Below are 12,849 nucleotides of genomic sequence, written 5' to 3'. Positions count from 1 at the left end.
CACCATAGTGGTTGTTAATTTTACTGTCTAGTCACTAAACCAGCCGGTTTTCCTCCGGGATAATTATTTTGTATATTTCCCGTGCTGGTTGTTAAACCAAAAGGGGTGTTTTTTTTTTTTTGAATAATTGTTATATATTTGCCGCACTGGGTGATTGTTAATTTTAATTTCTACTCGCTAAAATAGCCTGTTTTTCCCGAATAATTTTATCTGTACTCTGTTCTGGTTTTTAATTTTACCGCTTTGTCACTAAACCAGACGGAGTTTTTCCTTATAAGTATCTTATATTTTCACCGTCGTCGTTGTTAATTGTAGTTTCTAGTCACTAAATCGGACAGATTTTCCCTGAATAATTGTTATATATTAAATATTCTCCATTTTTATATTAATTTCTAGTCGCAATCCAGACAGTTTTCCATTATTATGCTCTATATTCACCGTACCGGCTGTTAAATTTACTAAACACTAAACCAGGCGGTGTTTTTCATGATGACTTACGTTGTATATTCACTTTACTGGTTATTAGGTTGTTAACTTTTAATTTCTAGTCACTAAACTAGACAGTTTCTCCTTATTAATTATCTTCTATATTCTCTGTACTGTGCTGGTTAAAAATTGTTCTTCCTAGTCATTATACCAGACAGTCTTTTTCCTTATTAATGATCTTATATTCACTCTACTGGTTGTTAATTTTACTTTGGAGTCACTAAATCACGGAGTTTTTCTTGATTAATTATCCTACAGTATGTATTCACCACAGTGGTTAATTGTCTCATCACTCAACCAGATGGTGTTTCTCCGGGATAATATTTTGTATATTTCCCGTACTGGTTGTTAAACCAGAAGGGGTGTTTTTTTTCAATAATTATCTATTCGCCGTACTGGGTGGATGCTAATTTTAATTTCTAGTCGCTAAAAGAGACGGTGTTTTTTGCAATTGAACAAATGTTCGCAGTACCGTTTGTATTTTGTGCTGTGTAGTTACTAAACCAGAAGGTGTTTTTCCTGAATAATAACCTTGTACTGGTTGGTCATTTTACTGATTAGTCACTAATCCAGACGGAGTTACTCCTGAATATTTATTCTATGTAATCGCCGTGCTGGTTGTTAATTTTATTGTTTAGTCACTAAACCAGCCGGTGTTCCTCCGGGATAATTATTTTGTATATTTCCCGTGCTGGTTGTTAAACCAGAAGGGGTGTTTTTTTCAATAATTGTTATATATTCGCCGTACTCGGTGGTTGCTAATTTTAATTTCTAGTTGCTAAAAGAGACGGTGTTTTTCCTGAGTAATTTTCTGTTATGTACTGGTTTTTAATTTTACCGCTTTGTCACTAAATCAGACGGAGTTTTTCCTTATTGGTTATCTTGTATATTTACCGTCGTCGTTGTTAATTGTAGTTTCTAGTCGCTAAAGTTTTCCTGAATAATTATGTATTAATTATTCTTCCCTTTTATGTTAATTTCTAGTCGCAATCCAGACAGTTTTCCATTATTATGCTCTATATTCACAGTGTTGGCTGTTAAATTTTCTGTCTAGTCACTAAACCAGACGGTGTTTTTCATGATGACTTATGTTGTATATTCACTTTACTGCTTTTTAGGTTGTTAACTTTTAATTTTTAGTCACTAAACTGGACAGTTTCTCCTTATCTTCTATATTCTCTGTACTGGTTGATAATTGTACTTTCTAGTCATTATACCAGACCGTCTTTTTCCTTATTAATGATCTTATATTCACTCTACTGGTTGTTAATTTTACTGTGGAGTCACTAAATCATGAAGCTTTTCCTCATTAATTATCCTACAGTTTGTATTCACCACAGTGGTTGTTAATTGTACAGTCTCATCACTAAACCAGATGGTGTAATGATAGATTTGTGTTATAGATGCACTGGACTGGTTATTCATTTTACTTTCCAGTGAAGCAGACAGTGTTTTTCCTGAATAATTACACAAACACCATACTCTCTTAACTGTACTGCCTTGTCCCTAAACCAGATGACGTCTTTCCTGAATCAGTTCACCCTTTCTGGTTGTCAGCTGTGGTCTCGTCCCTGAACCAGACAGTTCCTGTCCACAGTGATGACTGTATATATTCACTGTGCTGGTTCCTGATTTACTGGTATAGTCACTCACCCAGACACAGGTTTTCCAGAATAATTGTGATATAACTGCCACACTGGTTGCTAGTTGTCCAACTAGGGTCACTAAACCGGACAAACCATCAGTGCTTTTCCTGAATAATTGTTTATATCCCATACTGGTGGGTAATTGTGGTTTTTAGTCAGTGAAACCAGATGGTCTTATTCCTGAGTTTTTCACCGTACTGGTTGTTAATTGTACTGTCTCGTCACTAAACCAGATGGGGTTTTTCATGAATACATTTTTATATCTTCACTGTACTGGTTGTTAACTTGAATTTCTAGTAACTAGTTCTAGTTACTTCGCCTGCCTGCTGGAGCCTGTGAGGGTGACGATGATGATGATGATGAAGAGCTGCTGATGCCCCTGGTCCAGGTGGAGAGCTGGAGCCCCAAGAGGACTCCTCCTGTCGGGGTGCCAGGGGGTGACCCTCAGGGCTGTGTCCTGACCTCCTGCTGTCTCTCCCTCAGAAGGACCTGGTCAGTGGTCTGTTGACCCTACACACTGTTACATATACTTGCTGTACTGGTTGTGAGTTTGAGTTTCTGGTCACTCAACCAGTTATGCCTTTTCCTATACAGGTATGAGAGATCTTCACTGTTCTGCTTGTTAATTGTACCGTCTCGTCACTAAAGCAGATGGTGTTCTTCCAGGATAATTATTTTTAGTATTCCCCGTACTGGTTGTTAAACTTGAAGGAGTCTTTTCTGGATAGTTCTGTATTGGCCAAAATGGTTGTTAATTTCCTAACCGCTAAACTAGACGGGTCTTCCTTTGAAGTTGTCTTATCTGTTCCCTGGACTGGTTAATTTTAATTACCAGTCACTAAACCAGATGGTGTTTTGCTAAACGGTTGTTATGCGTTCACCGAACTGTTTTTAAATTGTAGCGTCTAGTCTCTGAACCAGACGATGGTCTTCCTGGATCCTTCCACATCTTCACCGTGCAAGTGCTGTCCAGCCACTAAACCACACAGCGTTTTCCCTAAATATTTGTAATATATTCACTGTACTGGTTGTCAATTGTACTGTTGTAGACACTCCATTAGACTGTTTTTACTTATTAGTTATCTTGTATATTGACTGTACTAGTTGTTCATTTTAATTTCTAGTCACTAAACCAAATGGTGTTCTTTTCTCAAGAACTGTGATGTACAGTCTTCACCGAACTGGTTCTTAATTGTGCTGCCCAGTCACTAAACTGGACTAGCTTTTCCTTTTTGATCCTTATGTACTCACCATACTGGCTCTTAATTGTGCTGCCCAATCACGAAAACAGGCGGTGTGTTTCCTGTGTACTTATGTTATACAGTATATTACCTGAACTGGTTGTTAATTTAAATTCCTAGTCACGAAACCAGACGATGTTTTTCCTGTATCTTTATTGTATACAGCGGATTTCGGAAGCGTTGGCACCCCTTGGTAAATAGGAAGAAATATATTTCCAGCACAAGGAATCAATTATCCTGAATTAATGATGAAACATCCCGGCGTCAAGAAGACAAAACATTAGATAGAACCTTCCCCGAAACAAAGGAGACACAGTTCTTGCCCCACTGTACTGAGCTCTTGGTGGATCTTCCCCTGGGGAGGATGATGGCCGGACGTCTGTTCCTGCAGCTCTGGATCAGGTGGGTGAGCACTCTGGGAGGGATCGTCCCGGGCCGTTCCTCCATGCAGAGCCCTTCCCGGTCCCCGAGGGGCGCAGGTGTGCGCTGTTGAGGCAGACGATGACTCCTCGCTCCGGTTCGGTGTGGGTCCAGCAGGGTTCCGGCTTCACGTGCGTGGAGAGGACGCGCTCATAACGGCGCGAGAGCAGCCTCTGGTCGGGTCAAAGGTCACGGGTTTTGCACAGCAGGCCGGCGGCGGCGCCAGCAGTGCTCGTTCTGAGTGTCCGTATGGGGAGCCCTCTTCTCCCCGCAGACACGTCCTCATTCCGGACCCCCGTGCTCTCGAGAGAGGAGAAGGGGACTTGTATTTGGAGGAGGATGTTTGGAGCTCAGCTGAACGTTCTGGGGTTGTAGCATCGGCGTCAAAAGGATCAGATGACGAGCCTGCAGTTGGTTCTTTCTTCTTACGGGGCAGAAGAGGCACATTAACCAGAACAAGGGGTTACCGTCTTGTACACTTGAGGGGTCCAAGCTAAGCCTCTTCCCCGGCGCTGGTGGGCAGCCCTCTCCAGCTCGGACCTGTGGTCTTCAGCAGGGCTCGCGTCGGGGGGCCGAGAGGGCCGTAGCGAAGCCCTGCTGTGTCCTTTCCTTGTCCGGTGTCAGCCCTGTCTCTGTCCACGCCGCGGTGCGGTCTGGATCCTCGTCCCGTCGGGAGATCCGTCTCCGGCCGCCGACGCAGCCTCCTGAGGCCCGAGGGGACCGGGTCTGGTACCGCTGAGAGCTCCTGCTGCCATCGGACCACCGGCGGGAGAGCAGCCCCAGAGCATCGCGGACCCCCCCCATCTGGTACAGGAGGTCTTGTGCCACAGGTACCCACGATGACCGGGGCCGGAAAGTCCAGTTTTGGACTCCTCTGACCAGCGGTGGACAAGCTCCAGGTGCCTCGGTCTGCTCCTCCTCTGACAGCAGGGCCTCCCCCTGGCCACCCTTCCAAAGGGCTTGTTGGCACGGAGCTGAAGCCTCTGGACCTTCCTCTGTCCCCCTCGCCTTCCTGACGGGAGATGATCTGGACGAACCCCCCGTCAGGAGTGGAAGAGAGTTCGGACGTGAAGGGACCCCCACGGCTCCTCTGTGTCGAGTGATGCTGGGAGTCACTCTCGGTTGTGATAGTTGCTGCACAGTTTGCGTACTTGTGGTTTCTCTCTCGAAGGCATGAAGAACATCCCAGCGGTCTGGTCGAGGAGTCCTGCTGCAGCTTGGACTCTCTCCTGTGTTCTTTCCGAACTTTCCAGGATACCCGGAAGCTGACAGTGGGAAGACGGGTGTGGATTAATTGGGATGTGGGTGGGATGGGGTCTCCTATTTTTCATTGATTTTCCGGGAGGTCCAGAGGCTGACAGTGGGAAGACGGGTATGGATGGCATTTGGATGGTCCTCCCAGTCTCTCCTTTCCCTGATTCCCCAGGTTGCCAGTGGGAAGACAGGTATGGATGCAGATTAGATGGTCACTCCTGTATTATTTTCCAGGAAGTCCAGAGGTTGCCAGTGGGAAGACAGGTATGGATGAGGTGTTTGCGATGAGGTTGGACTCTCTCCTGTGTTCCTTTCCCTAGTGTACCAGGATGTCCAGAGGCTGACAGTGGGAAGACGGGTATGGATGAGGTGTTGGGGATGAGGTTGGACTCTCTCCTCTGTTCCTTTCCCCAGTGTACCAGGATGTCCAGAGGCTGGCAGTGGGAAGATGGGTATGGAAGAGGTGTTGGGGATGAGGTTGGAATCTCTCCTGTTTTCTTTTCTCATTTTTCCAGGGTCTCCTCAATCGCTTGGCACGTAGGCTGAAGAAGACCCCCATCACGGGTCGGGACGTGAATGGCGCTGCGGGCGTGTTCATGGGGGGGCACGCCCCCTCACAGTGGTGGGTGGAGGGGTTTGCTGTGTGAAGGGTGGAGGTGGTGAGCCTCGTCTCTGTGGTTGGTTCATTGACCTTCCTCGTGCTGATGGGGGACACAAGGTTTTCCTGTGCGCGTTTTCCCTAGGGATACAGGAAGACCCTAAAATAGACACATGCCACCCCCTCCTCCTCCCTGCCTGCTGGGGCCTGTGAGGATGACGAGGATGATGAAGAGCTGCCGGAGCCCCAAGAGGACTCCTCCTGGCGGGGTGCCAGGGGGTGACCCTCAGGCCTGTGTCCTGACCTCCTGCTGTCTCTCGCCCACAAGGACCTGGTCAGTGTGCTCTTGACACTACACTCTCGAACCCGAGTCCAGCTCGAGCACAAGGTCAGGTTAGTCTGGTCACTCCTGTGTCACAGCCAGGGCTGGAACCCGCAACCCTACTAGTGAGAGAGGAGAACTGTTAATATTGTATCATTATTGATGTAATGCTTAATGAAGTATTGTTTTTAAGTTAATACTAGTAGGGTTATTTTATTGTTTTGGTTGTAGCATCAGTAGTAGGGGCAGTATTGTTAATTTCAGCAGGAGCTCTAGGAATAGATGCAGTGTTTTTGTATTTTCAGGAGGAACACAAATAAAAAAAGCAGTATTTGAGTAATTTGAGTAGGACCAGTAGTAGACGTAGCATTTTATTTAAACGAAATATTGATGAACCCACAATTAGGATTTGAAGAGTTCACACATGTCTCTGCTGTTTTTAGCCGTGAAGGGACCCCCACTGCTCCTCTGTCGAGTGATGTTGGGAGTTACCCTCGGTTGTAATAGTTGTTGCACAGTTTGAGTAGAGTTTATGGTTTCTCTTTATGGATGAGGAGTTCAGATGGAGGTTAGAAACTGTATTTCTTTACAGTAAGCTGTAAATCTATTTTTTTCCCCAGATTTTCCAGGATGTCCAGAGGCTGAAGTGGGAAGAGGGGTTGGACTCTCTCCTCTGTTCCTTTCCCTAGTGTACCAGGATGTCCAGAGGCTGACAGTGGGGAGATGGGTATGGAAGAGGTGTTGGGGATGGGGTTGGACTCTCTCCTGTGTTCCTTTCCCTAGTGTACCAGGATGTCCAGAGGCTGACAGTGGGAAGGTGGGTATGGAAGAGGTGTTGGGGATGAGGTTGGACTCTCTCCTGTGTTCCTTTCCCTAGTGTACCAGGATGTCCAGAGGCTGACAGTGGGAAGGTGGGTATGGAAGAGGTGTTGGGGATGAGGTTGGACTCTCTCCCGTGTTCCTTTCCCTAGTGTACCAGGATGTCCAGAGGCTGACAGTGGGAAGACGGGTATGGAAGAGGTGTTGGGGATGAGGTTGGACTCTCTCCTCTGTTCCTTTCCCTGGTGTACCAGGATGTCCAGAGGCTGACAGTGGGAAGGTGGGTATGGATGAGTTGTTGGGGATGAGGTTGGACTCTCTCCCGTGTTCCTTTCCCTAGTGTACCAGGATGTCCAGAGGCTGACAGTGGGAAGACGGGTATGGAAGAGGTGTTGGGGATGAGGTTGGACTCTCTCCTGTGTTCCTTTCCCTAGTGTACCAGGATGTCCAGAGGCTGACAGTGGGAAGGTGGGTATGAATGCAGGTTGGATGGTGTCTCCTGTTTTCTTTTCCCTAATTCTCAAGGAAGTCAGTGGGAAGACTGGTACGGTTCAGGAGTAGGTGGTGGTGGGGAAACGGTCTCCTTGAGTTTGTAATTTTCCTCTTTAGTAGGGATGCAGGTTGGACGCCTTTCCTGTAATCTTTCCTTCCTTTTCCAGGATGGCCAGAGGCTGACAGTGGGAAGACGGGTATGGACAGTGAGTTGTGATGGAGGTTAGATGCTCTCTCCAGTCTCTCGTTTTGCCATGATGCCTTTTGGATCCCCTCTCCAGTCTCTCGTTTTCCAGGATGTCCAGAAGCTGACAGTAAGATGGTCTTTCCTGTGTCGTTTTCCGTAATGCCCAGAGGCCGATGGTGGGGAAGGCAGGTTGGACTTTCTCCCATCTTTTTCCTTATTTTCCGGGATGTCCAGAGGCTGACAGTGGGAAGATGGGTATGAATGCAGGTTAGATGGTCTCTCCTGTATTTTCCAGGATATCCAGAGGCTGACAGTGGGAAGACGGGTGTGGATGGGGAGTTGTGATGTAGGTTTGATGCCCTCTCCAGTCTCTCATTTTCCAGGATGTCCAGAAGCTGACCGTAAGATGGTCTCCTGTATTATTTTCCCGGATGTCTAGAGGCTGGCAGTGGGAAGACGGGTAGGGATGCAGGTTGATCTCCGGGCTTGGGGAAAACACAGCATGGGAGACTTCAACCAGCTGCTGAGGTTTCCTAGGGTTTTCTGGTACAGGGGCTCGGAGAATTCTTTATACATTTTCGTGTAGCAGTCCTTCCAGCTGCATCTGTTGACCACCTGGGACAGGGGCTTGAATACTCCTTGTGTTGGAAGAGGTGTTGGGGATGAGGTTGGACTCTCTCCTCTGTCAGCTTCTGGACATCCTGGTACACTAGGGAAAGAAACAGTGAGGAGACAAGTATGGATGCCTTTTGGATGTTCCCTCCAGTTTTCCAGGATATCCAGAAGCTGACAGTAAGATGGTCTCTCCTGTGTCGTTTTCCGTAATGCCCAGAGGCCGACGGTGGGGAAGGCAGGTTGGACTCTCTCCCGTCTCCTTTTCCTTATTTTCCGGGATGTCCAGAGGGTGACAGTGGGTTGATGGGTGTGGATGCAGGTTAGATGGTCTCTCCTATATTATTTTCCGGGATGTCCAGAGGCTGGCAGTGGGAAGACGGGTAGGGATGCAGGTTGATCTCCGGGCTTGGGGAAAACACAGCATGGGAGACTTCAACCAGCTGCTGAGGTTTCCTAGGGTTTTCTGGTACAGGGGCTCGGAGAATTCTTTATACATTTTCGTGTAGCAGTCCTTCCAGCTGCATCTGTTGACCGCCTGGGACAGGGGCTTGAATAATCCTTGTGTTTTCCTTATTAATATTACCGGCCGGGCTTCTGGAACCACTGTTTTCCCCGGTTGTCTGTGGCAGGAATCTCCCCCCATCACCCCGTTACCCTCGGTCATCTTGAATCCGATGTGATCCCGCGGTTCTGTGTCTATCCCCTGTGCACGGCTCCTCGAGACGACGGAATAAGGGGGACTGGGCGTGTCCGGACCCCAGCAGCGATGTAAATCTGGCTCTCCTGATGAGGCCTGATTCTGTTCTGGTGGAGAGGGGGGTCTGTACTTGACATCTCGACCCCCCCCCCCCCCTTTGAGTTACAGTCCCTGTGGAAAGTTCAGAAAGTGATTTATTAGACCATACCGTAGATGTATGTCAAGGGTGGGGGAGGGTCACATTTCAACCACACTCGGAAGTTTGTCGTAGTTCTTGTTTCCCTCTGTATCCCAATGTGCCTTTCCCTTAAGGAATGAGCTCGGGGAGCGAATGCAGCTCACGCAGACATCAGGCTGCAGAGGAACAGGTTAAAGGGTTTATTCCAGGCTGGAAGGAGAAGACCGGAAACGCAACGTTTCGGCTGTGGAGCCTTTGACACACACAGTTTCTCTTCTCTTTCCAGCGTGGAAGAAACGAGAGTTTGACCAGTTGGGTTCTTCAGGAGTTTGGGGGGTCTGACGGGGAAGTTCCTGTCCCTCTTGACCAAACCGAGCAAAGCCCTTTCTCCAGTATGACCTACAGATGCAGCCATTCAAAGTGCGCGGTACAGACGCGTACCGGAGGTAATTGGCTACGGCGTCGCGCATTGCGACGCACGATGACTGGTTGACCAACAGGGGCACTCGTGGTCCGTTGGCCTGTCGTAGAAAGATTTACAGTAAACGTCTTTACTGTGCCCGTTGTAGTATTGAATATTTATATGGAATTTTACCACTGAAGGGAAATCTTAGTAGCTGAGCATAAAAAGAATAGGAGCATACTGTAACGCGTGTGAACGATATTAATTTTGGAACTTAAACGTACAGTATATGGCTGGTCTCGGTACTTTAAAGAAAGCATACACACCAGTATTCCATTTCTCCCTAAACATTTTAAGCATCAAAGTCTTTAACTAACGAGATATGAATTCCCCTTCAGTGGTAAAATTCCATATAAATATTCAATACTACAACGGCCACAGTAAAGACATTAAATATACATACTGTATACAGTACAGTTTTCATACGGTAATGTTTATGTTCCTAAATCAATCTCTTTTATGAGCATGTGAAAGGCATGGTGAATCGATTCTCAAAAATTACTGGACTTTGCTTGATTGGAAACAAATGCGTGATTGCGAAATGCTGTGGTGTTACTTTTACAAAGACGGCCAATGAAAAAAATAAGGTGGACCAGGGCAATACTTTGAGTTTACAGCTTGTCCAAGCTTCGTGCATTTTGAATGGCTGCATCTGTATAAGTCAGATCATCTTTTTATCAGGGTTGCCTATTCATCGTACTGATTCTTAATCTAAGCATCTAGTCTTCAAACCGGACAGTTATGTGTGGCCAAGATGTTCCCATCGCCTGCCTGCTGGAGCCTGTGAGGGTGACGATGATGATGAAGAGCTGCCGATGCCCCTGGTCCAGGTGGAGAGCTGGAGCCCCAAGAGGACTCCTCCTCCTGTCGGGGTGCCAGGGGGTGACCCTCAGGGCTGTGTCCTGACCTCCTGCTGTCTCTTGCCCACAAGGACCTGGTCAGTGTGCTGTTGACACTACACTCTCGAACCCGAGTCCAGCTCGAGCACAAGGTCAGGTTAGTCCTGTCACTCCTGTGTCACACCCAGGGCTGGAACCCACAGCCCTACTAGTGAGAGAGGAGAACTGTTAATATTCAGTATCATTAGTTAGTATCATTATTGATGTAATGCTCAATGAAGTTTTGCTTTTGTGTTATCACTTACTAATACTAGTGGGTTTCTTTCATTAGAATCACTTGTATTGGAAGACGTAGCATCAGAAATAGAGGCGGTATTGGTCATTTCAGCAGAAGCACTAGGAATAAAAGCAGTTCTTCTGTTTTTTCAGCAGGAACACTAAACGGGAGAGGAAGAGAGTTCAGACGTGTCTCCGCTGTTTTTAGCTGTGAAGGGACCCCCACTGCTCCTCTGTGTCGAGTGATGTTGGGAGTTACTCTCGGTTGTAATGGTTGTTGCACAGTTTGAGTACTTGTGGTTTCTCTCTCAAAACGCGAACAACATCTCACTGGTCTCTGGATGAGTTCAGATGGAGGTTAGAAACTCTGATGTATTTTGTCCCTAGGTTTCCCAGGATGATCCGAGGCTGACAGTGGGAAGGTGGGTATGGATGGTATCTCCTCTATTCTTATCCAATTTTCAAGGAAGAAAGTGGGAAGGTATGGATGTGGAATTGTGATTGGGGGGGGTAGGGGGGGTTGATGCTCACTCCAGTCTCTCGTTTCCCTAATTTTCCAGGATGTCCAGAGGCTGACAGTGGGAAGACTGGTATGGATGCTGGTTGGCTGGTCTATCCTCCATTCCTTAACCTCATTTTCCCAGGATGTCCAGAGGCTGACAGTGGGAAGACAGGTGTGGACGGGGAGTTGGGAGGGAGGTGAGGAGCTCTCTGCTGTCTGTATTTCTTCCTCTGTGGCGTCTTTCTGCTCGGCTCTTTCTCTCAGTCCAGCTGCATGTGGTCTGTGAAACAGCAGCTTCGCAGTGCTGAGCTGGGATTAGGACCGGTGGGTTGCAGAGTTCAGGGTTTGATTCCAGAGGGGGACACAGCTCTTGTATCCCAGAACAAGGTACTTTGCTCAGACTGTTCTGATAGTGTTTTATTATAGTGGCTGTGTTGTAGTGTTCTGAATTCTAACGAATATTGTTCCTTAAAACTCGCACTGACATACAGAACTGTATTGCTATTTAGTATTTGAACCTGGGTGCTGTAGTGTTGTACTCAAACCTGTATACTGAACTCACAGCTGTACTGAGCTTTTAATGCTTTGAACTGAAACATACCTGTGTACTAAGCTCTGTACACTGTACTATAATTGTCAATGACACATCTGTGTTCTGATTTCTCCACTGTACTGCGCTTGAATAATTAACGACAGATCAGTGTGCTGTACTGAGATTTAATACTCAGTGGGGAAAAAAAACAGTATTTTGATCCCTCACCTGTAGTGGACCATAATACTCAAACCTGTGTATTGAACTTGCCTGTACTGGGTTTTGTGTGCTGAACTCTCACCTGTACTTGACTTGAATACCCAAATCTTTGTACTGAACTCACTTGTACTGCACTTGTCGATGGAAAAAACAGTAGTTTGAGCCCTTGCCTGCGCTGTACTGCTGCCTGTAGTGTTGTAGTACTCAAATGTGTGTACTGTACTCTCGGCTGTACTGAGCTTTAATACTCTGACACACCTGTGAAGAGCTCAAAACTTTCAATTGTGATAGTCAGGCCTGCCTACTGAACTCTGTACACTGTACTGTAATACTCGGTGACACATCTGTGCACTGCGTTCTCGACTGTACTGCGCTTGAATAATGAACAGATCAGTGGATAAACAAGTCAGTGTGCTTTACTGTGCTTTAATACAAACCTCACCTGTAGTATTCTTAAAACTCAAGCCTGTATGTTCTTCATAACCCAGCAGTGTCCTGAACTCTTGCCTGTACTGTACTTGAATACGTGTGCTGAACTCTCCTGTACTGAGCGTTCATACTCAATGACAATCCAGTATAATGCACCTGGACTGTACTTGAATACTCAAGCCTGTGCACTGAATTATTTTGCTGCGCTTTTATCCTCAATCATAAACCAGTGTTCTGAAGTCTCGTCTGTACTGTATTTTTATTCACAAATCTGTGTGCTGAACTCGCCTGTGCTGAATGTGACTCACTGGCAGACCAGCGTGCTGAGCTCTTGATTGTACTGTACTGCTCCCACCTGTGTGCTGATCCCTCGCCTGTAATCCAGCCTGATTCTAAATCCTGTGATATACCTGTGTGCTGAACTCTCTCAACTTGCTTAGACCGGTTATTAAATCTCGCTAACAAAATAAACTGATATTATCAGAAAATCGTACAAATTTTAAGTGCAGCTTTGTGAACGTCCTGTATGTTGGCCACATCCTTCCTGCTCCCTAGCTGCTGTACACACACATGAAATGGGCTCTCCTACCACCCTTAATCCTTTCTGGTCTTTTTGAAGTGGCGTCTGTATTTC

At 46.7% G+C, this 12,849-nt stretch overlaps 1 protein-coding gene across 1 annotated transcript in view; it reads left to right on the top strand.

The window, feature by feature from the left end:
* LOC138242472 (uncharacterized) overlaps positions 1-12,849 on the top strand; it is a 91,676-nt gene that overhangs the window by 12,607 nt on the left and 66,220 nt on the right. The window lies entirely within an intron of this gene.

The sequence above is a fragment of the Lepisosteus oculatus genome, chromosome 14 (assembly GCF_040954835.1).
Source record: "Lepisosteus oculatus isolate fLepOcu1 chromosome 14, fLepOcu1.hap2, whole genome shotgun sequence".
In the NCBI taxonomy this organism is placed as follows: domain Eukaryota; kingdom Metazoa; phylum Chordata; class Actinopteri; order Semionotiformes; family Lepisosteidae; genus Lepisosteus; species Lepisosteus oculatus.
The sequence above is the reverse complement of the archived record's forward strand: the minus strand, read 5'-3'. Positions and strand labels throughout refer to the sequence as shown.